The sequence below is a fragment of the Bufo bufo genome, chromosome 9 (assembly GCF_905171765.1).
Source record: "Bufo bufo chromosome 9, aBufBuf1.1, whole genome shotgun sequence".
Classification (NCBI taxonomy): domain Eukaryota; kingdom Metazoa; phylum Chordata; class Amphibia; order Anura; family Bufonidae; genus Bufo; species Bufo bufo.
Window position 1 is genome coordinate 49117972 of NC_053397.1, and position 22259 is coordinate 49140230.

Consider the following 22259-nt stretch of genomic DNA (forward strand, 5'->3'; position numbering starts at 1 on the left):
CGATTTTAGAGGAAAAATTGCTAGGAAACATTCTTTTCTGTATATTTACTTGTATATAAAATGCAAGTGCTGCCAAAAATTACGGAAGAGGCACTCCGATAGAACCTGTGGATCACATAAAGAAGGGCATTATTCAAATTGTGGTACAATTGTTCATGTAGTGGGACTCCTACACTCATAAAGCCTATGTACTAAGTGAAATGGCTGTCAAAAATTACAAGGAATCGGAACTTCAATACACCCTTTGCTACATATAAAGGAGGGCATCATACACAGCCTTGAAAAATTATGATTGCTTGCTTGCTGGTGACCCTCAAAAACATTTAGAGCAAGGGCCTGCTACTATGACCATCTAAAACATTATGGGCGAGGGCCTGCTGCCGCTTTGGTGACTCTAGATAACCCTTGGACGATCGCGCGTCCCCGTGACGGTGACGATCCATTCGGATGTCTGCCCTATCAACTTTTGATGTTATTTTCAGCCCAAACCCTGTAGACCATGGGTAACGGGGGAATCATGGTTCGATTCTGGAGAGGGAGCCTGAGAAAAAGCTACAGCTACCACATCCAAGCAAGGCAGCATGCGCGCAAATTACCTATTAGGTATAATTAGGTGCGGACCTGCTGGTGAGCTGACCCTGTAAAATATTTTAGGTGTGGGCCTGCTGGTGAGCTGACCCTGTAAAAGATTTTAGGTGCAGGCATGCTGGTGAGCTGACCCTCTAAAACATTATATGCAAGGGCCTTCAGGTGAGCTGACCCTGTAAAACACTATATGTGAGGGCATCCAGGTGAGTTGATCCTCTAAAAAATAAAATGCGAGGGCCTTCAGGTGAGCTAACTCTGTAAAAGATTTGAGGTGCGGGTCTGATGGTGAGCTGACCCTGTAAAAGATTTTATGTGAAGGCCTGCTGGTGAGCTGACCCAGTAAAAGATTGCAGGTGAGGGCCTGCTAGTGAGCTGACCCTCTAAAAAATTATATGCAAGGGTCTGCAGCTGAGCTGACCCTCTAAAAAATTATATGCGAGGGCCTGCATGTGAGCTAACCCTGTAAAACATTATATGCGAAGGGAATATATGCGAGGGCATTATATGTGACGAATAAGGATGTTGATATGATGGAAGAGGAGGATGAAAAAAGGAAGATTCAACGATATATACCCTTGTTTGTGGTGGAAGGGGTGCATGGGAATACAGTTTATTCAGTACATTATAAACAACACATTTAAAGTGCCTTTATGTTCAGCCGCTTTCCTCCGGTGGAGTCGAGAAGTCATGGTCAATCCAGGCCTTGTTCATTTTTATAAGAGTCAACCGGTCAGCATTTTCAGTTGACAGGCGGATACGCTTATCTGTTATAATGCCACAAGCAGCACTAAATACCCGGCAGGGCAGCAGCTCCAAGGCGTAGAGCGCCAGTTCATGCCACATGTTCAGCTTGGACACCCAGTAGTTGTAAGGCACTGAGGGTTCATTGAGGACTGAGGACTGAGAGATGAGAAGTTCTCTTCGTAGCAGGGGTCGAGAAGGGTGAACAACCAGTAATCCATGTTGTCTAAAATGTGTATAAAGCGTGGGTCACTGGAACGGCAGCTTAACATGAAGTCAGTCATGTGTGCCAGAGTACCAACAGGCAAGACTTCGCTGTCGTCATCAGGGGGATCACTCTCAATCTTCTCATCCTCTTCTGACCAACCCACGCTAAACAGATGGAATTAAACTTCCATAGGTACTACCCTCTGTAGCGGAGGCAACCGTCTCCTGCTCCTCCTTCTCTTCATCGTCCAATTCGCACTGACAAGATGAACTGAGGGTGGTCTGGCTATCACACTGTGTAATGTCTTCCCCCATTTCCACCTATTCCACATGCAAAGCATCATCCTTAATTGTGAGCAGCAAGCGTTTGAGTAGACACAGAAGTGGGATGGTTATGCGGATAATAGCTTTATCGCCGCTCATCATCTATGTTGATTCCTCACAGAGGTCAGACATCAATTCCCACTCCTGGCTTGTGAATAGCGGAAGCTGACTGGAAAGGCGATGACCATGTTGCAGCTGGTATTTCACTACTGCCCTCTGCTGCTCACAAAGCCTGGCCAACATGTGGAACGTAGAGTTCCAGCGGGTGCTCACGTCGCACAACAGCCAGTGATCTGGCAATTTGAAGCGCTGCTGCAGCGTTGACAGACAGGCTGGAGCTGTCGGTGACTTTCGGAAATGTGCACACAAGCGGAGCACCTTTACCAGTAGCTCAGGCAAATTGGGGTAGGTTTTGAGAAACCGCTGAACCACAAGATTGAACACATGGGCTAGGTATGGGATGTATCTGAGCTTGCTGAGCTCCAAAGCCACCACCAATTTACGGCCATTACCAGACACAACCATGCCTGGTTCTAGGTTGAGTGGTGAGAGCCACAGCTCAGTCTGGTCTCTTATCCCCTGCCTCAGCTCTGCGGCGGTGTGCTGTTTGTCCCTTTAGCATATGAGCTTCAGGGGTTGGAGCCACTAACGTAGGTGGTGGTGGAAACCCTGATGGAGTTAGGGCCCGCAATCCTTGGTGTTGGTTGCGCCTGTGCAATCCTGAGGTAAGACTCGCTCCCGACCTCCACAACGTTCACCCAGTGTGCCATCAGGGAAATGTAGCATCCCTGGCCGAATGCACTTGTCAATGTTTCAGTGGTTAAGTGGACTTTCCCAGTAACTGCATTGGTCAGGACACAGGTGATGTTACGGGACACATGCTGGTGTAAGACGGGCACGGCACACTATGAAAAATAGTGGAGGCTGGGGACTGCGTAATGAGGGATGGCTGCCGACATCAGGCTGCGGAAGCCCTCAGTCTGTCCACAAGCCTAAATGGCAACCTTTCCAGGGTCAGTAATTTAGAAAGTTGTGCATTTAGTGCTATGGCCTGTGGGTGGGTGGGTGGCTGGGTATTTGCGCTTGCGTTCAAATGCCTGGGGTAAGGATATTTGTACGCTGCACTGGGACACAGAAGTGGATGTGGTCGCTGATGGTGCTTGCAAAGGTCCAGGTGCAGGGCGGGATGCATCCGGCCCTACGCCTTCAACAAAGGATTGGCCAGCATGTAACATAGTGGAAGACGAGGCAGTGGTGTGACCCGCAGACACAGATTGTGGACCCAGGCGTTCGTCCCACTTATTACGGTGCTTGGATGCCATGTGGTGGATCATGCTGGTGGTAGTGAGGTTGCTAGTGTTCACGCCCCGGCTCATTTTGGTATGGCACAGGTTGCAAACTATTATTCTTTTGTCGTCTGCACTTTCCTCAAAAAAGCACCATTCTGCGTATCATCTACCCCTTGGCAATGGAGATTTCTGCAAGGGGTTGCTACGTGGAACAGTTGCAGGCCTGTGTGGTGTGGCCCACCTTCTCCTTTTTGCCACCCCACTGCCTCTTCCAGTCTGTTGCGGTGCTGCAGATATCTACCCCTCTGTACTGCTGTCCTTTCTCGGCTTTCCACCTTCCCAGGTTGGGTCAGTGACCTCATTGTCCACCACATTCTCTTCCACTTCCTCACTCTGATCAGCCTCCTGATTTGTTGACCTAACCACAACCTCAGTGATTGATGTGTCTCATCCTCTTCATCAACCTCTTGAGATAGTAATTACGGTTGACTTTTTGGCAACTCATCATCATCCACCTTATTAAACACTATATCCCTACCGTCATGTTCTTGTGACTGTGGCTGTTCAAGAGGTTGGGAATCAGGGCACAAGATCTCATGTCCCTCTTCAAGCGTGCTTGGCGAGAGGGCCAAATCAAGTAATGCTGATGAAAATAGGTCCTCAGAATATCCAAGTGTGGGATCAATTGTTTGGCCAGACTGTAAATGGTGGGAGGAAGGAGGATCAGGGTGAGGATTGTGTTGACAATACTCCTGGCTACTAAGACTGGACTTGGTGGAAGACAGTGTGGTGCATAACCAACTGGAAGCATTATCTGCTGCAATCCAACCGACCACCTGGTCGCACTGGTCTGACTTCAAGAGTGGTGTCCTGCGCCGCCCTGCAATCTGGGACATGAAGCTAGGTATCGTGGATGATTGTTTTTCTTGTGCTCTGGCAGCAGGCACTGCTTCTCTGTGCCCAGGACCACGGCCTCTGCGTGCACCATCAGCATCACGGCCACTTCCCCGTCCCTTACTGCTCGCCTTCTTCATTTTAAATGTGATTATATGCTTGAAAGTATGTCACACGTACAGTAGCATAGGATTTGGAAGTCTATGTGCAAAACAATTTACAAAGGTAGTTGTGATGAGGAAACGTTATACAGGAGAGGTAACATAGGTAATGTCACAGTTCGCAGTGTCTACAAAAAAAGTACACTGGATGTCACTGATATTTTTAGGGATGCGCACTCTTTAAACAGGAGATGTGGTGCGGATAATTTAACTGTCCGCCTGCGGACACCATCTATGGAAAAACTGCACTGGATGTCTCTGATATTTTAGGGATGCACACACTTTAAACAGGATATGTGGCGCAGATAATTTAACTGTCCGCAGCGGACACCGTCTACGGAAAAAGTGTACTGGATGTCACTGATATTTTAGGGATGCACACACTTTAAACAGGAGATGTGGCGCGGATAATTTAACTGTCCGCAGTGGCCTATTACACTGTATTTTGCGCAGGATGCTGCTGTCACACACAATAGTCCTTAAAAGGACTTTTGGGTCTCTGAAAAGTTTTTAGTATAAAAATCTTCCTATTACACTCCCTACACTGTCTGTCCCTTCCTACGCACAGCTCTCCCTAACACTGATCAATTAAGCGCAGGTTGCGCTACAAACATATATTGCTGCTGTCACACACAATAGTTCTTACAAGGACTTTTGGGTCTCTGAAACGTTTTTGTACAGAAATAATATTCAATTACCCTCCCTACACTGTCTGTCCCCTCCTATGCTCAGCTCTCCCTGACTTCGAAATAGCTGAACACGCGTCATAGGGTGCTATATAGCACCCGATGACGTGTTTTGGCCATCCAATCACTGTAATGCCAGTACCCAACATGGCTACTGGCATTACAGTGAGGGCAGTAGTTTCCTGAACATATATTGGCTGCTTAGCAGCCGCAAAATGTGCGGGGAGGAGACTCTAGCATTGCGATCGAACACATGCGGTACTCGGCCGAGTGCGCCATGTGCTGAGTATAGCGATGCTCGAGTCGTATTGGTATTCGGCCGAGCATGCTCGCTCAACACTAATGAGTTGTCATTACCCAAATTCTACACCTACGATTATAATTAAGACTACTCTTCAGATATCCTCTTCCTCTCAGCATTAAACTGACAGTGAATTACCTTTCTATATAGGTATTTAATGTAAAAATAAAAAATAAAATGATTTCTTTGAATATTGAGCATAAGAAAACATTTCTGATGGAGGTTTGCCTCTGAGACTACACTCTTTAAGAAAATTCAAAAGGTTTTACTTTAGGGCAAAATGCTTTAACATTTCTGGGTACATATCCTATAGATTTAGATAAATGTAGCAAAACAGCAACTTATTGGAATTATTTCATTTTCCTGATTTTATTCTTGCAAATAAGACTGTTCATCCTTTTTCTTATTCATGTATAATGTAATCATAAAAAAAAATAAAAAAAATTGGTTAACCTATCAAGTAGATTAAGTACCACCCAATCAAAATGTGTATTTTTGGGGAAAATGACTTGTTTTTGGTTACAAGAAAGTAAATATAAACCGGAGAACTTTCATTCTTCATATCCCTACTCGCTTTACAACTGATACGGTTCACTGTGTTTGGGAATAGCGCCTAAGGCATCCACAAATAATAATCTGCTTTTTTCTTCCTTGTTCAATGAAGTGTAAAGTGAGGTGAACAGATGAGGTTGAAATCCGTACATGTGCTGGCAGGTTTCTTTTTTTGTAGGGGCTAATTTAATTTTCAGCGAATGAAATGGCTTATTGAGTAACACATTTTCCAAATAAGCATTCATGATGTAGAATGATACTGCTCTGAACAGGAGAATTATTGGTCAGCTGAGTGTTGCTTCCTTTATTCCAGGAATAATAGCACTGCTAAGTATCTCTTAAAGATGCTTAGTCATGCAGTGCCGTCTTGTCAAAAGCAATCCAGTGAGTCTTTAGGAAAAGTGCATAGAAACAGAGAAAGGGGGGCATCGGGTCAGAGTCTGGAAAAGCACTTTTCTGAAGCCAACCCTAGATATACTGTTTTACTCCTCATGTGATGAAGGTCCCAAACCTTTTTCAGTATCCATAAATCTTTGATTCAAAAATATCCAATATGTCCATTTTTTTTTTTGTGTTAAGAGTGACATTGACGATAACAGGAAATAAAAGTATTTACTTGTGCTCCATTGAACTTGTGGTGATTGCAACAAAATATACAAGTATAATATCTGTGGATCAACTAAACAGTTTTCTTTATTACAGTATGTTATAGTACTTCATGGCTGGTTTTTATGCCCAAGATTGGGGCACATCTGTAAATACTTTACTACCCTTTTTGTCCATCACAATTCTATGCAATGTTGTACCTTTTCTTAAAGTTGTGATAACTGTTGCAAAATTATTTTATTTTTATTTGATTTACTTTCATAGAACAGTGGACAGAGAGAGAAGGAGGGGCAGGGGCTGAAATAAGTAAAAGTATTTCACATTGTTCTATATGAAAAATGCTTAATAAAAAATAGTAAATAATAAAATGGTGCAAGAATTACATTGTGTGCTTTTTGGTAGATTATTTTAAAATATAGAGAGACATTTACTAATCTATTTATGACACTTTTTTGGCATTAATAGATGGCAAATATTGTTGCAAGCCATTTGTGTGTTAAATTTACAAATTCCCCCCCGCTTATGCAACTTTTATAAAGAGGTTTTGAAAATTTAGCTTCATTTTACTTGTGTAGCTGGGGTTCTAAATGAAAAAAAAGTACATTATACCATATCTTGGAATTTCAATTAAAGTCTAAATTATTTGTCTTATTGCACTGAGATTAACTTGGGCATGTCATATGCAGCATAACTTCATAGTGAATATAATATATGAAGGAACTGTGTCTTATCTTTAATGACTATGCTCATTTTAAAAGTTGATATATGTCAGATTTTTATGTAAATAATGTATAACAGCCGAATGATTCAGATATGAATGATATAAAAATGGAAAAAGAAGCAAACAGATATCATAACAGACATCTCTCCTTCTCTTATATATTCTCTCATACTCCTCATAGTTTAAGGTTTTCCCCTCTTTCCGTATGAATATATCTAAAGTTTGTTGTAAACGACATGCTATATTCAAATTTGTATGGTAATTATACATTCAAGGTGATGAATGTTCCCTGTGGTCTTTATTTTATTTGGTTACAATAAAGCAAACAAGGAAATTAGACAAAGAGAACAAAATTGCCTTGAACAACGCTCGAGGCGATCAGATGATGCATGTATTATTCATGGGTTACAGAGCATTCAACTTGGATTTTACTGGAAATTTAGAACTTAAAACTAAACCAGCACTTGCTGTTGGCTACTGAGCAGGTTGTTGGGTTAGTGGGTCAAGTAGGCGTATTTGTTAACTGATGAAAACTGCAGATTTTTAGAGAATGCATAATAATCTGAAATAATATATCTTCAGCAAGTTTAATGAAGAAATTCAGAATACCAAACATATAGCTAGACTTACTCAATGTATGTCAGCCAGAGAAGCCATAAAACTCATGTAGTCGTGTTAGTCTCAGGGCATTCAAGTATTTTTCTAATAGCATGGGCATAACTACCAGGATGGCAGACAAAGTAGCTTTCATGAGATCTAGCCATTGGCGAGATACTTTAATGTTCTGATCTTGCTTACTGTTGAAAGTGGCCATTATGGATGGGGGACCCATTCTAAATTTAGCTATTAGGCTTCATGGTAACTTGACCTGCTTATTTGTAAATTCTCAAGATCATTGGTGATTCAAGATAGGGAACAATACTAAGAGCGGACATATCAAATATGCAGAATATAGGCAGTGGATACTACTATCTGAAGACCCTAGTGGTAGTTTGAATGTAAGGGCAGAACTAACTAGCCTGTGTTCACATCAAGCTTTTGTTTTATGTTCGACAAAGCCTTATACCTTATATGCTTACTTATGATTTGCATTCCACCAAGAAAGAAATAGGTGAGGATTTTCTAATGTGTCTATAGTATAGTGATGAATAATCAACACTTTAGTCTGTTGGAAAGCAAAGGGGCAACATACCACTCTGCAGAGGGGTCCATGGGTATGTTTACCTCTATCCAACATCTATTTAACATTCATTGTAGGGCATCCCCTTACCTAATTACTTGACTATTATTTTGGTTGATATATCCTATTTTAATCTTAAACTACAGTATGCCCCTTTCACATTTAAAGTGACACTGCACATCCCTATAACCTTAGTTACATCACCATTTTGGGTCTTACATAATTTTCTTTCAGTTACAAAAAATACCGTGGATCATTTATCAAAGACTTTAAAAAGAGCACAATATAATGTGAAACACCACTCACTCTGTCAAACAGCTTAGATGATCTGGTCAGTATTTGGGAAGCTCATTACTCCAGCCAGAGAACATGTAACTATACCTTAATCCCTGGCTGCCAGCAATGTATCAATGGGTCACTTAATACACTGAGCAGAATTCACTAAAAGCCGACCAACTACTAACTACCACCTTTTTAAAATTGCCACTACTATTGTAAAAAAAAAAGTACATATCTGGGCTCCAGCAAGGTGATTCTCAGCCAGACACGTTCCTGAGCCATGCCCCCTGGTGACACGATAGCATTCTTTAGCATTCTTAGCGACACATTGCAATGCTCTGTTTCTCCCTACAGCGGGCGTGTGCTGGTGGAGTTTAGCAGTGGGCTGATTGCTGAGCTGCTGTAATACTGTGTGCTAGTGTTTCTGACTAATGGAGTGCCAAGTCATGGACCTATCAGGTTCTCATCCAGGGATTCAGCACTCTGTTTAAACCCCTTATGCGCTTATTGGATTGCTTGTTCCTCTGACCCTGGCTTGTCTTCTGAGCACTCCCTATCTCTCGTATGGTACTGTGTTTGATCTCAGCTAGTCTTCTGACCACTCTCTGTGTCTCATTTGGTACTACATAGCTTCTCTGGTTCTGACCATTTACATATGACTCTGGCATTGTGTTTGTCAGTCTTTGTTGTTTGTCCGTCTCTGCACAGAAATCCAATGGTATGCAAATTAGCCGCTGTTCCAAAAAATAAATTACTAATAATTAAATAAATAAATAATAATAAACACTAAGCAGCTCTGATGCCAACAGAAGTAAGAAACCTTAATTTGTATATATTTTTCCCTAGAAACCCTGAGCAGTGTTGCCTAGCCTACAATACTCGTCATGCATACTAGGTGCTCTCCATAATGAGAAAGGACTCCCCAGACCCTGACAAATGCCTCTCAGCTAGTTAAACCAATTTTCCAAGTTATGCTTTATGTCATATTTAGAAGGTTGAGCGTTGACTTTATATACCAACATTACAGCTGGTGGTGTGAGGTGGTTAGTATTTATACCAGAGATAAGCAAACCAGAGAGAAAAATATGCCCAAGTATAATACTTTACTGGCATGTAAGCCAGTTTTCCTTCAGAAAGAGCAAGGGTTCTGAGTTTCCCTATATTATACTTCTCTGCATGAGACATACAAGCCAGTTTTATATATATATATATATATATATATATATATATATATATATATATATATATATACAGGGAGTGCAGAATTATTAGGCAAGTTGTATTTTTGAGCATTAATTTTATTATTGAACAACAACCATGTTCTCAATGAACCCAAAAAACTCATTAATATCAAAGCTGAATATTTTTGGAAGTAGTTTTTAGTTTGTTTTTAGTTTTAGCTATTTTAGGGGAATATCTGTGTGTGCAGGTGACTATTACTGTGCATAATTATTAGGCAACTTAACAAAAAACAAATATATACCCATTTCAATTATTTATTTTTACCAGTGAAACCAATATAACATCTCAACATTCACAAATATACATTTCTGACATTCAAAAACAAAACAAAAACAAATCAGTGACCAATATAGCCACCTTTCTTTGCAAGGACACTCAAAAGCCTGCCATCCATGGATTCTGTCAGTGTTTTGATCTGTTCACCATCAACATTGCGTGCAGCAGCAACCACAGCCTCCCAGACACTGTTCAGAGAGGTGTACTGTTTTCCCTCCTTGTAAATCTCACATTTGATGATGGACCACAGGTTCTCAATGGGGTTCAGATCAGGTGAACAAGGAGGCCATGTCATTAGATTTTCTTCTTTTATACCCTTTCTTGCCAGCCACGCTGTGGAGTACTTGGACGCGTGTGATGGAGCATTGTCCTGCATGAAAATCATGTTTTTCTTGAAGGATGCAGACTTCTTCCTGTACCACTGCTTGAAGAAGGTGTCTTCCAGTAGGACTGGGAGTTGAGCTTGACTCCATCCTCAACCCGAAAAGGCCCCACAAGCTCATCTTTGATGATACCAGCCCAAACCAGTAATCCACCTCCACCTTGCTGGCGTCTGAGTCGGACTGGAGCTCTCTGCCCTTTACCAATCCAGCCACTGGCCCATCCATCTGGCCCATCAAGACTCGCTCTCATTTCATCAGTCCATAAAACCTTAGAAAAATCAGTCTTGAGATATTTCTTGGCCCAGTCTTGACGTTTCAGCTTGTGTGTCTTGTTCAGTGGTGGTCGTCTTTCAGCCTTTTTTACCTTGGACATGTCTGTGAGTATTGCACACCTTGTGCTTTTGGGCACTCCAGTGATGTTGCAGCTCTGAAATATGGCCAAACTGGTGGCAAGTGGCATCTTGGCAGCTGCACGCTTGACTTTTCTCAGTTCATGGGCAGTTATTTTGCGCCTTGTTTTTTCCACACGCTTCTTGCGACCCTGTTGACTATTTTGAATGAAACGCTTGATTGTTCGATGATCACGCTTCAGAAGCTTTGCAATTTTAAGAGTGCTGCATCCCTCTGCAAGATATCTCACTATTTTTGACTTTTCTGAGCCTGTCAAGTCCTTCTTTTGACCCATTTTGCCAAAGGAAAGGAAGTTGCCTAATAATTATGCACACCTAATATAGGGTGTTGATGTCATTAGACCACACCCCTTCTCATTACAGAGATGCACATCACCTAATATGCTTAATTGGTAGTAGGCTTTCGAGCCTATACAGCTTGCAGTAAGACAACATGCAAAAAGAGGATGATGTGGTCAAAATACTCATTTGCCTAATAATTCTGCACGCAGTGTATATATATATATACATATATATATACCCATTTACATAATAAATCAATAAATTATACAAAACATAGATTATTGCATAATAATAAGCAAGATAAAAAATGCATCAATAATTGTACATACATGGCTAGCTCCTATATACATAATAAGTATTTATGCACGAACATCGGCCAGGGCAATTCGCGATCGCGCAAAACGCAATCAAATGTTCGCGAACCGCAAGTTTGCGGCGGACCCCATCATTCACTTTAATGGTAGGCGAACTTGAAAAACCTTCAGGTCATATTTGCAGCCACCAAATACTTCCTATTTGTGCACAAATCGTCCCACAACATGGACAGTGACATACCAGATGTATTGTGCAAATTTGCGATGTCCATTCATTATGTTTTTCATTGCGAAATATTAATTGCGAAATGTAATTTCCGTGTATGCGCATGCGCAAAATAGGCATGACCTACTACAGCAACTGGTTTCCACTGACCCGAAGTTGGATGCGATCAGAAAATATGGTTGGCAGCAATTTTCCCGAGGTTGAGGAAGAACTCCTGATCACTGTAAGTAATTTGACATTAAAGCAGTGAATTTGATTACATTTCACATGCATGTCAGAACAATCGCTTTATATGCAGATAGAGTGTTTAAAAAAATGTGCCATTGTGAAAATCCCTAATAATGAGATTTTTTTTTTTTTTTCGAAGTACACACAACTTCACATTTTATAAGGTCTCAGTAGATTTTAGTGATTGGTGCATTAAGTATGGTTGTAACATCACAGCACTATGTCTGTAGCATGTATGTATGGACAGCAGAGAAATATCTCTCCCATGCGCATTGCACATCCATTTTCCTGCCGCACACTTTATACCACACACACATACACACACAGTCTATAGATTATAGTTTGTGTCCTTTTGGTCAGGACTCAGGAGAAGCGGAAGTGCACCAGCTTTACACACGATACCGTACCACCCCTTCACTAGACAGGTACATCTCTGCTCAGCTGGACAATATCCGATTGCTCACTCAGACCCCACACACATACAATCGCAATAAAATACAATCTTCTAACTGTAACAGTAAATCTAATTTTTCCCCTTCAAAGACATAAATACTTTTTGCTGTTTAGTTGAGGACATTATTTTCAATACTAGTATTTTAAAAATTGGGATTATATGCTTGCATCTTTATCTTGCAGCGCATGTTGGGGCGGAGATATCACCTGACCCGGGCCCATGCTGAAAAACAGAGGATAGTCCGTGAACTAGGCGACGAGCTGTTGTGGAAGTTCAAAACTAAGCTCCCTTATAAAAAAAATGGTCCGATTTAAAGCGGAGGAATCCAGAGCGGATTAGAGAGATCCGAGACCGAACATGCCCAGGTACAATGCATACATTACTTTTGTATCTCTCGCCAACACTCTGTAATGTATATACAGATGTAGCAGGGTTAACACACATGCTTTATGAGACATGTTATCTAAACTAAATGCAACTAAATGCGTTAAGCAATTGCTTTTCAATGGCTTTTGTTTCAAGATAAGGCGATGAGTTAAGAAATTTTAATTAAGAGTGTGTGTGTCACCCCTGCTAAATAAACAGTTATGCAAATAAGTATTTCATCTCTTTACAAATGATTACTTAGTACCTGGTGTGACACGTATCAAATCAGCAGGTTACATCATACATCTCTACCTCGCCATGAGTATGTATGTATATATATATATATATATATATATATATATATTGTGAGACAGTGACAGGTCTCACTCAGGTTAGAGGCAAGGAAGGGGTGGATAGTGCGGTCCACACCCCTGTTCCACCACAGGTGAGAGAAGCTGGAGGTAATCAGCCTGGCATAAGGCACCTCCCAGAGTGTCAGAAAGGGGGGGGTGTGTTACCTGTGGACAGAGGCCTGGAGGCTCTGTGTGGTCCAAGCCAGGAGGGCTGAGAGACCACTATTCCCCATGTGTGCTGAGACACTGGACTGGAGGCAGTGGGCGTACTGTGCTCTGTACAGCCAGGAGGCTGTGGGACATTGGCTGAGAAAGCCGCTTGTGTTCACAGGGTGTGAACTGTGACTTAGGTGAGTCAGGAAACGCTATGTTAGTTAGAGCCCAGCCGGGCAAGTGTTTGTTATTTTATGTGGATGTCACAGGTGTTAGGTGAAGCTGCGACTTCATGATAACCTGTATTGGTTGGAGTGTAAAATAAATGCACTGTTTGGACATGAAACCTGGTGTCCTAAAGTCGTATTTGTGAGAATGACCCCCAAATAAGAGGCGATCCCTTACAATTGGTGGAGGATGCGGGCAATAACAAGAGCAGGTTGCTAGGGGCAACGACCTGACGGAAAAGAGCAGGTGCTGCTGAATGTTGCCAAGGAATTGCTGTGTTGCTGTGCAGTGATTTAAAGGGACGGAAGCCTGCTAGTTTGCAGGAGCAGAGACTGCTGGAAAACTGCTGGTGTTAAACTGGACATTTTTTTTTTCTGTGGTGCAAACAGTGCAGGATTTAAAGGGCCAGAAGCCCAGTACAAGAGACTGATCAGTGGAAATGGCTGCAAAATGGTATAGCCCGTGGGAGAAATCCTGCGAGTTAGTGATCGGGGGAATCCCGCTGCGGGTCATTCTAGACTCCCGCCAGCAAGTGTCTCGGGTCCTGCCTGAAATTCTGGACTTTGTAACAAGGGGGCCAGAGACAAAAACTACGGTGTCACTGACCTTTGTGACGGACTATGGCTCTGTGCAATGGGAGCTGTTAAAATGTGAGACACTGGAAGTGGAATTTGTACTGGGCAAGGACTTTCCATTGTTTGGGCAGTTGTGGAGCGGAGTTCCTAATAAAAGGCAAAGAGATGCCGTTGCCAAGGGCAACCGTCGGGAAGACAAAGAGGTAGAGAGTGATGCGGTTCTCAGGAGTGCATATCTTCCCTGCCACTGTGTCCGGAGTCCTAGAGAGGGAGTGCGGAGGTGCAGTAAAGCTGTTGCTAGGAGCAACCACAACCTTGATGAGTCCGCGGGAGAGAATGTCACTGCTTTACCAGAATGGTTGATTACAAAGGGTAAGACTGTTCCTGTTATTAACTATGTGGCAGACCCAGTGACAGTGAGCCGGCGGCAGGGGATACCTGCTGGGCCGGTAGGTAATAAGTCACACAGAGAAAAAACTGTATCTGGACAGGCGGATAAGCCTGCTGTGATTGCTCCCTCGCAGAAATCTACAGGGGAGAAGGTTTCTGTGTTACCTCAGTTGCCCATGACCAAAGCTAGTTTTGGGATGTCAAGGATCCGGGATCCCATGCTAGCCCGGGTAAGAGGCAGCACAATATTGAAACCTGAGACTGGTAAAATAATAAAGATGCTGGACAGTCGTGCGGATAAGGACTATCCGCAGATTTTCACTGAGCGTGAGACTCCAATGAGAACAGAGACTGATGAATTTGATGTTACAGATACGCTCATGTATGAGGGAGTGTTGGGCCGTGATATCGGTTTGTTGCTGTGGGGCAAGGTAGACACTTCTGCAGATAGTGACGAAACTCCTGCAGAACCTGTACCTGTCCCTTTAAATGAGTATCTAAGGGAGCTGCACTTTGACCTGCATGGGGAAAGAATATTGAGCATTGGAAACAATGGTGCTGGTCAAGTGCATAGTGATGGTGACAAAAGTGCGGAAATGCATAAGGAAAATATGATGTCATATGAAATATGTGGTGACAGTGATATAACTTTTCCGTTGCAGGTTGTGGTCAGGGGAGAAGCGCCCCCTGGTGGTAAAAATGTAAATGATGATGAAACTTTATTTTCTGCATCTGCTATGTTTCATGAAGCGCGATATGACATAATCAAAAGGTTTGAAGACATGCATATAAGTAGTGTGGAGCAAAGCCCAGCTCCAGCTCAGTGTTTGAAGGTGCAGGAAAATATGATAGGGCTAGATGGTGTACCGCACGTACCAGAGGTGGAAATGCAGTCTCCACAATGTTGGTTGGTTACTAAGGAAGTGTCCCAGGTGGGGTTTAGCTCATCTGTGCCCCTAGAGGTCAGAATTAATAATGACACGAGCGGTATAGGTGACGTATGTGCTGTGATCGGTAGCAGCCCAGAGAATGAAGCTACCATGTCAAGGTCCTGTTAAACAAAGGTGGTTACTAGTAGTGACCAGACAGTTCTATCTGACGAGATGGGAATTAAGTCGGGTGACATCAGCCTAGGGTCTGAAGCCCATATCCAGACAGTTGTAGATGACCTGACACGACAGTACAACTGCAAACAGGAGGATGATCTCTCTCTCTCTCTCTCTCCTCACGCTCCCTAGAAACGTTAGAGACGGGACTAGCTGTCTTCACAGAGCAACTGAAGAAAATTTCAGAAAGGGCAAAGAAAGAGAATGGTGATACTCCTACATCTGCTGCAGCAGAGCCAAGCAACGAGCAGCTGGAACCGGAGGCCCAAAAGCGGGGCACTTCCCACAAGCTTGTGCAAAAAGCTGAAAAGAAACTGATGAAAAATATGGAGTTGGTGGTTCAGCGCCTGGAGAAACAGGGTGTGACATAAAAAAAGGTGGAGAAAACCAAGAACAAACTTCAGCGAGGATTGGATGATCTGATGGTGGACCTGGACCACCAGAAGCAAGTTATGTCTAATCCAGCGAAGAAACAGGAGAAGTGTGACTGGCTCCTAGCTGAAGAGAAATACATCTCGGCTCGATATGGTGAAAAACGTGACCAAACAGAGACTGATGCTTGGGAAAAGGAGACCAAGGCCCTCTCCTTGGCTAAAGCCCTGGAAAAAGCGCTTGAGGAGCATGGTGAATTGGAGAGGCTGAACAAGCAACTCAGAGCAGAGACTGAAAATCTCATGAGCTTAAAAGATGAGTTGGAGAAATCTAAGTGTGCTCTCAAACAGCAGGTGGAAGGTGAGAAACCTGAAGAGGAGAGTTCTCTGGAAGACGTCAAGAAGCCAGAGCCTGTTAAAAATGGGACTGGAGAGGGTGGCACTGTGGTGCTGGCTGTGGCAGAGAAGATGGAAGATGCTTCTGCTAAACCAGATGATGGGGCTGATGTGGATGCCGAAGACCACAGACCCGTAGTAGCGTGTAGCCTAGGCCTGGAAGACGTCCCCTCTGCATACAAGGCCTTCCAAATAGCCAGCAGCCTGCTGGGGAAGAAGTACGAGGAGGTGAACGATCAGTTTTCGGATCCGGGCTATTACAATGGGCTGTATCTCCTGAATCCTCCACAAAATGAGAACAGGGTCCTGGGTGAGCCTCTGGAGAAAATGACAGAAGACAAGGATTCTGCTGAAGACCCTGGTGCCTCCTGCCTCGATGAGAAAGAGGGGGAGGGGTTAACAGGGCAAGTGTATGGTGCCATGTCCGAGAAGGATGAGAAGGCGGTCAAAGAGACTGGAGACTTCAAGAAGACAAAGACTGAAAAAGTTAAGGCCGATATGTTGGTTGACATGAAGTCCCTAGGTTCTCCAGAGACCAAAGTTAAGCCAAAGGGTGCCGCGGCCGAAGTGGAAAAAGCCGCTAAAGAAGCAGAGGTCTCTAAAACTGTCATAGTAGCTGGAGTAACTACTGTTGGAAAGAAGGAAGAAGTGACCCAGATGCACGTAAAAGAAGCAAGTAGGGGCAAGCATGCTCTGCTGAAGGAGCCCTGCAAAGCAAAGGAGAAAGTGTCGGGATATGACCATGACTCGGAACAATTCAGGCAAGAGCTGCAGCAGTCCAAGAAAGGACGTGAGGCACATGTACAGGAGCCAGAGGATCTAAAAAGAGAGAGAGATCAAAATATACGACAGCGCATCATCATCACTCGGGAAAGAGTAAGAAAAGAGTATCTGGCCATGAGATGGGCACATGAGGCCTTTAGGCAGTTTCGGTTAGGCAAGATGTTGGTTTTGGTGATAAACCAAGCTCTGCTGGCGTGGGTCTGGCAGAACAAAGGGAAGGTACGTGTCACCGAGGTTCCTGGCCTCGGTGAAATAAGAACCGGTAATTTTCTGTGTCAGCGGCAGCTAGTGCTCGCTGACACTGGGTTACTTAGTGTGGCTGTAAAGCCAATCTGGGCCGGTTCTTATTGGGAGCAGAGTGGGTGGCTGTTCCCCACATCCAGGCCAGGTCGATACCCTCTCACCAGCCTCCCGTGGTTATGCAGGTGTTCACCCTCACGGGCTTGAACAAAGGGGGGGGGGGATATGTGAGACAGTGACAGGTCTCACTCAGGTTAGAGGCAAGGAAGGGGTGGATAGTGCGGTCCACACCCCTGTTCCACCACAGGTGAGAGAAGCTGGAGGTAATCAGCCTGGCATAAGGCACCTCCCAGAGTGTCAGAAAGGGGGGTGTGTGTTGCCTGTGGACAGAGGCCTGGAGGCTCTGTGTGGTCCAAGCCAGGAGGGCTGAGAGACCACTATTCCCCATGTGTGCTGAGACACTGGACTGGAGGCAGTGGGCGTACTGTGCTCTGTACAGCCAGGAGGCTGTGGGACATTGGCTGAGAAAGCCGCTTGTGTTCACAGGGTGTGAACAAGGACTTAGGTGAGTTAGGAAACTCTGTGTTAGTTAGAGCCTAGCCGGGCAAGTGTTTGTTATTTTATGTGGATGTCACAGGTGTTAGGTGAAGCTGCGACTTCATGATAACCTGTATTGGTTGGAGTGTAAAATAAATGCACTGTTTGGACCTGAAACCTGGTGTCCTAAAGTCGTATCTGTGAGAATAACCCCCAAATAAGAGGCGATCCCTTACAATATATATATATATATATATATATATATATATAAAACGGCCAACGTTATTAAAGAATAGTTAAACAAATGAATAGATTCCATAAGACATATTAACCACTGAATAGACCAGCCATAAACTTTGAAAAAATACCATAAAAACATCTAGTCCGCTCGCCACCTATCGGCGACTTTACCCCTCCTTAAAATAAAGTGACCGTGACAAAAAATCAACAGGGAGGGTGGGCGGGCAGCAGATCTTCAAAATGCGGCTTGGTAAACAGCATAACGCTGGCAGCCACTGCAGGTATATACCCACCATAACACCACCCAATAACCCCTTATCAAATTTCTTAATTGTTGCTGGGGTCCCCAAAACTTCAATAACCCAGCATCAGTACACTATAGGACATCTTCCTAACCAATCCTCTGCTACCTCATCCTACCTAGTAACAGGACATTTTTTGCCATCTTTACCACTTGTTTTGGTAGGAAATGTACTGCCAAAACCAGCCTAAGCCCCCATTGGGATAATCCTAATCCCATGCAGATCCATCCATATTGTAATTTATGGATATTTAAAGTTGTTATGATTTCTGAGTTGTTTGTCTAAATTCTGAACATTGTGTGATTACAGATGTTTCCATTCCCTCAGTCCGCCGCAGGCCTTCCACCGAGGATTTGGAGGTGGTGGAGGTCTCAGCGGAGGAGGAGGAGGAGGAGGGAGAGGAGGCCAGACCCTTCCATCATGTGGATGTGCCACCCCACCCGAGGTTGGCAAAGTGGTGGAGATGGAGGCGGAAACTGCGGGACCCTCCAGCACCACCCCAGCTCAGGATGAGGAGGAGGAGACGGAGGTCACCAGCCCCCGCCAGGAGAGTAAATATGTGCACACAGCAATATAAATATGAATTCATAACATATACTTAAACATTAAAAGGGCCAACAATGAGGGGACAACATAAAAAATACTCCACACAATGCACTAATTTGCTCTTAATCTGAATTTCAAGTAAATTTTATATATTTTTTATCCTAACAGTAATTAAGAAAATAAATGTGAAAAAAAATAATAATCTGCAGCAGGAGCACCAAAAAGCAATCAAGGAGCTCCAGGAGCAGCAGGAGCTGAAAATTAAGGAGCTGCAGTGCAAGATGCGGGTGCAGCGCATGACATTTGTTGGATGAGCAGCACCACACTGGGATGCTGGAGGTGCTAGACCTGCTGGACCAACTTAAAAAAATTGCCATAAAGGCATGTTATCTTTGCAAAATTCTTCATTTATAACGTGTGCTTTTATTTTTATAAATATAAATATTGTTATGTTTTGGTGTAATTTTAAACAATAAGGTTAAAGTAAAGCCTCATTCACACGTCAGTGTTTTCCCATCAGTGACTGTGAGCCAAAACCAGGATTGGAGCCTCCACAGACATAAGGTATAAGGGAAAGATCTGCACCTGATCTGTGTTTAGAGCCGCAGCTGGTTTTGGATCAAAATCACTGATGGAAATCACTGACCGAACACTGACGTGTGAATGAGGCACAAGGCCCCTTTAGTCGAGGGCAAACTAATCAGGATCAGGACAGACAGCAGCATCAGCAGGTAAAGGCAAAGGTTGAGTATGAGGCCTACACTTAACTTCACAAAACTCAGCAGGAACAGACAGAAGCAGGTTCTTAGCAGGAATGTGTTCCCAGGAATGGTCCACTACCAGATCGGGACAAAACCTAAAATAAACTTTGTAGGATTCTGTGGCTGGAGGTACATTAGGCGGTCACAGGATAAAAATGTAACTGTCGGCCAGTACAGGCCCCAAAAATTAGCTAATAGGCATTCACCTGACAGCAAACAACTTAGGATTCTGTGGATGGAGGGACATTAAGCTGTCACAGGATAAAAATGTAACTGTCGGCCAGTATAAGCCACAAAAATAAGGCATTCACCTGACATAAAAGGCCTTTTATGCTGCTTTATAAACATTAGGCAAGGACCATTCTTTGTTCTGGGTGGTGGCGGATATGTGTGGGCTGGCATGGGGAAATTCAATTACATGTGGTCATCACAGGTGTTGACTTCCTCCAAGATCCATGCCTCATTCATTTTTAGAAATGTGAGGTAGTCCACACTGTCGTGAGCTAGACGAGTGCGCTCGTCGGTCACGATCCCCCCTGCTGCGCTGAACGTCCTTTCGGACAGGACACTCGACGAGGGGCAAGCCAAGAGTTCCATGGCAAATTGTGCCAGCTCTGGCCACAGGTCAAGCCTGCACACCCAGTAGTCAAGGGGTTCCTCACTTCTCAGAGCGTCCACATCGGCCGTTAACCCAATGTAATCGGACACCTGTGGGTCTACTCGTTCTCTTAGGCTGACTCCGGAGGGCAGCTGTCGATGGGTTGGCTGCAAGAATAATCTCATTTCCAAAGTGACTAACACATCTTCAAACCGCCCCCTTTTTGCAGGCGCAATAGGATTGGTACGCGCACCTGTTTCTCTGTGGATGGAAATTCCTCTGCCAGCAACAGAATGCAGCATCTCTCACAGCAAGGCCTGGAAATGCTGCATTCTGACAGCCTTCTGTGATGCTGGTAACATGTCTGCCATTTTGTGTTTGTACCGGGGGACTAAGTATATTGCCACCCAGAATTGGTCTTTGACCTTTATGCTTTTTATACGGGGGTCCCTCTTCAAACACAGGAGTATGAAGGCCCCCATTTGCACTAAATTGGAATCGGAGGAGCGGCCTGGCTCCTGCTCATCGCCCAGGAGAATGTCGGCCTCGGTCTCCTTCCCCCTAGCCACGGACAACACCAGGGATCCCCGAAAAGTTTAAATCCTGCTCTTCTTGCTCCTCCCCCCCAGCCACCATCCTCCTCTGACTCCTCTTCAGACTCCTGCTGACTTGTCTCAGATAGATTAGCCCCCACTGGGAATTCATTCAGCATTGCGACTTTCTCATCTTCCAGGTCCTGCTCCTCAACGGCTTGATCAATGACACGATGCAATGCACGCTCTAGAAAGAAGGCGTAAGGTACGATGTCACTGATGGCGCCCGGCTGCAACTGACCAGTTTGGTGATCTCATCTAATGGCCACAGAAGTCTGCATGCTTGGTCCTTTCGCAGAGTTCGTACAGGTAGTCGTTAACGGCACGTTTCTGCTGGAGCAGCCTATCAAGCATATACAAGGTGGAGTTTCAGCGTGTCGAGCAGTCAGAAATCAGACATCTGAAGGGCAAGTGGTGTCGCCGCTGAACGACAGCAAGGCGAGCCATGGCCGTGAAAGATCTTCTAAAATGGCCATAGATTTTACTGTCCTGCAGCAAGACATCCTGAATCCCGGGGTATTAGGCAACGAATCGCTGCACGACTACGTTTATGACGTGTGCAATGCACGGGACGCGTTTCATTTTGCCCTGTTTCAGTGCGCTCAGTAGATTGGCACCGTTGTCGCACACCACTTTACCAACTGTCAAATTGAGCAGGGCTAGCCACTGATCGTTCTGTGACCGCAGAGCTTTTAGCAGTGCAGGACGGGTGTGGCTCTTGGCTTCCAGGCACAACAGCCGCAGCACAGCATGGCAACGTCTCACCTGGCACGTCAAATAGGTTCTGGGGAGCTTGGGGGGTGCAGCGGAAGAGGCGGTAGCAGTGGAAAAGGAGGAGTCAGCTGAGGAGGACATGGAGGATGGAGTAGGAGGAGGAGAAGAAGACGCAGGCCTGCATGCAATCCTTGGCGGTAACACCAAATTCACACGGGTGTCACGGGTTGCAGGCTTGACGGCCGTCAGAAGGTTCACCCAGTGGGCAGTAAAAGTTATGTACCTTCACTGCCTGTGTTTGCTAGACCACGTGTCTGTGGTCAGATGTATCCATATAGTGGCCATATAGTTCAGGGATGCTCATCTGGGAGAAATATTTCCTTCCGGGGACCTTCCATTGCGTCAATGGCCACAAATTTTCTAAAGGCCTCCGAATTCACCAATTTATATGGCAGTAGTTGGCAGGCTAGCAGTTTCGACAAGCCAGCGGTCAGCCATTGGGCAAGAGGATTATCCGGCGGCATCCTTTTTTTACGCTCGAATATTTGGGCCACGGAAGCCTGCCTTGTGCCAGATGAATGCGACGACGGCACAGTAGAAGGTGGAGTGGAGGACAAATGGGAGGAGAGAGGAGAAGGAGAAGAGGTAGGACGTGGAGCGCCG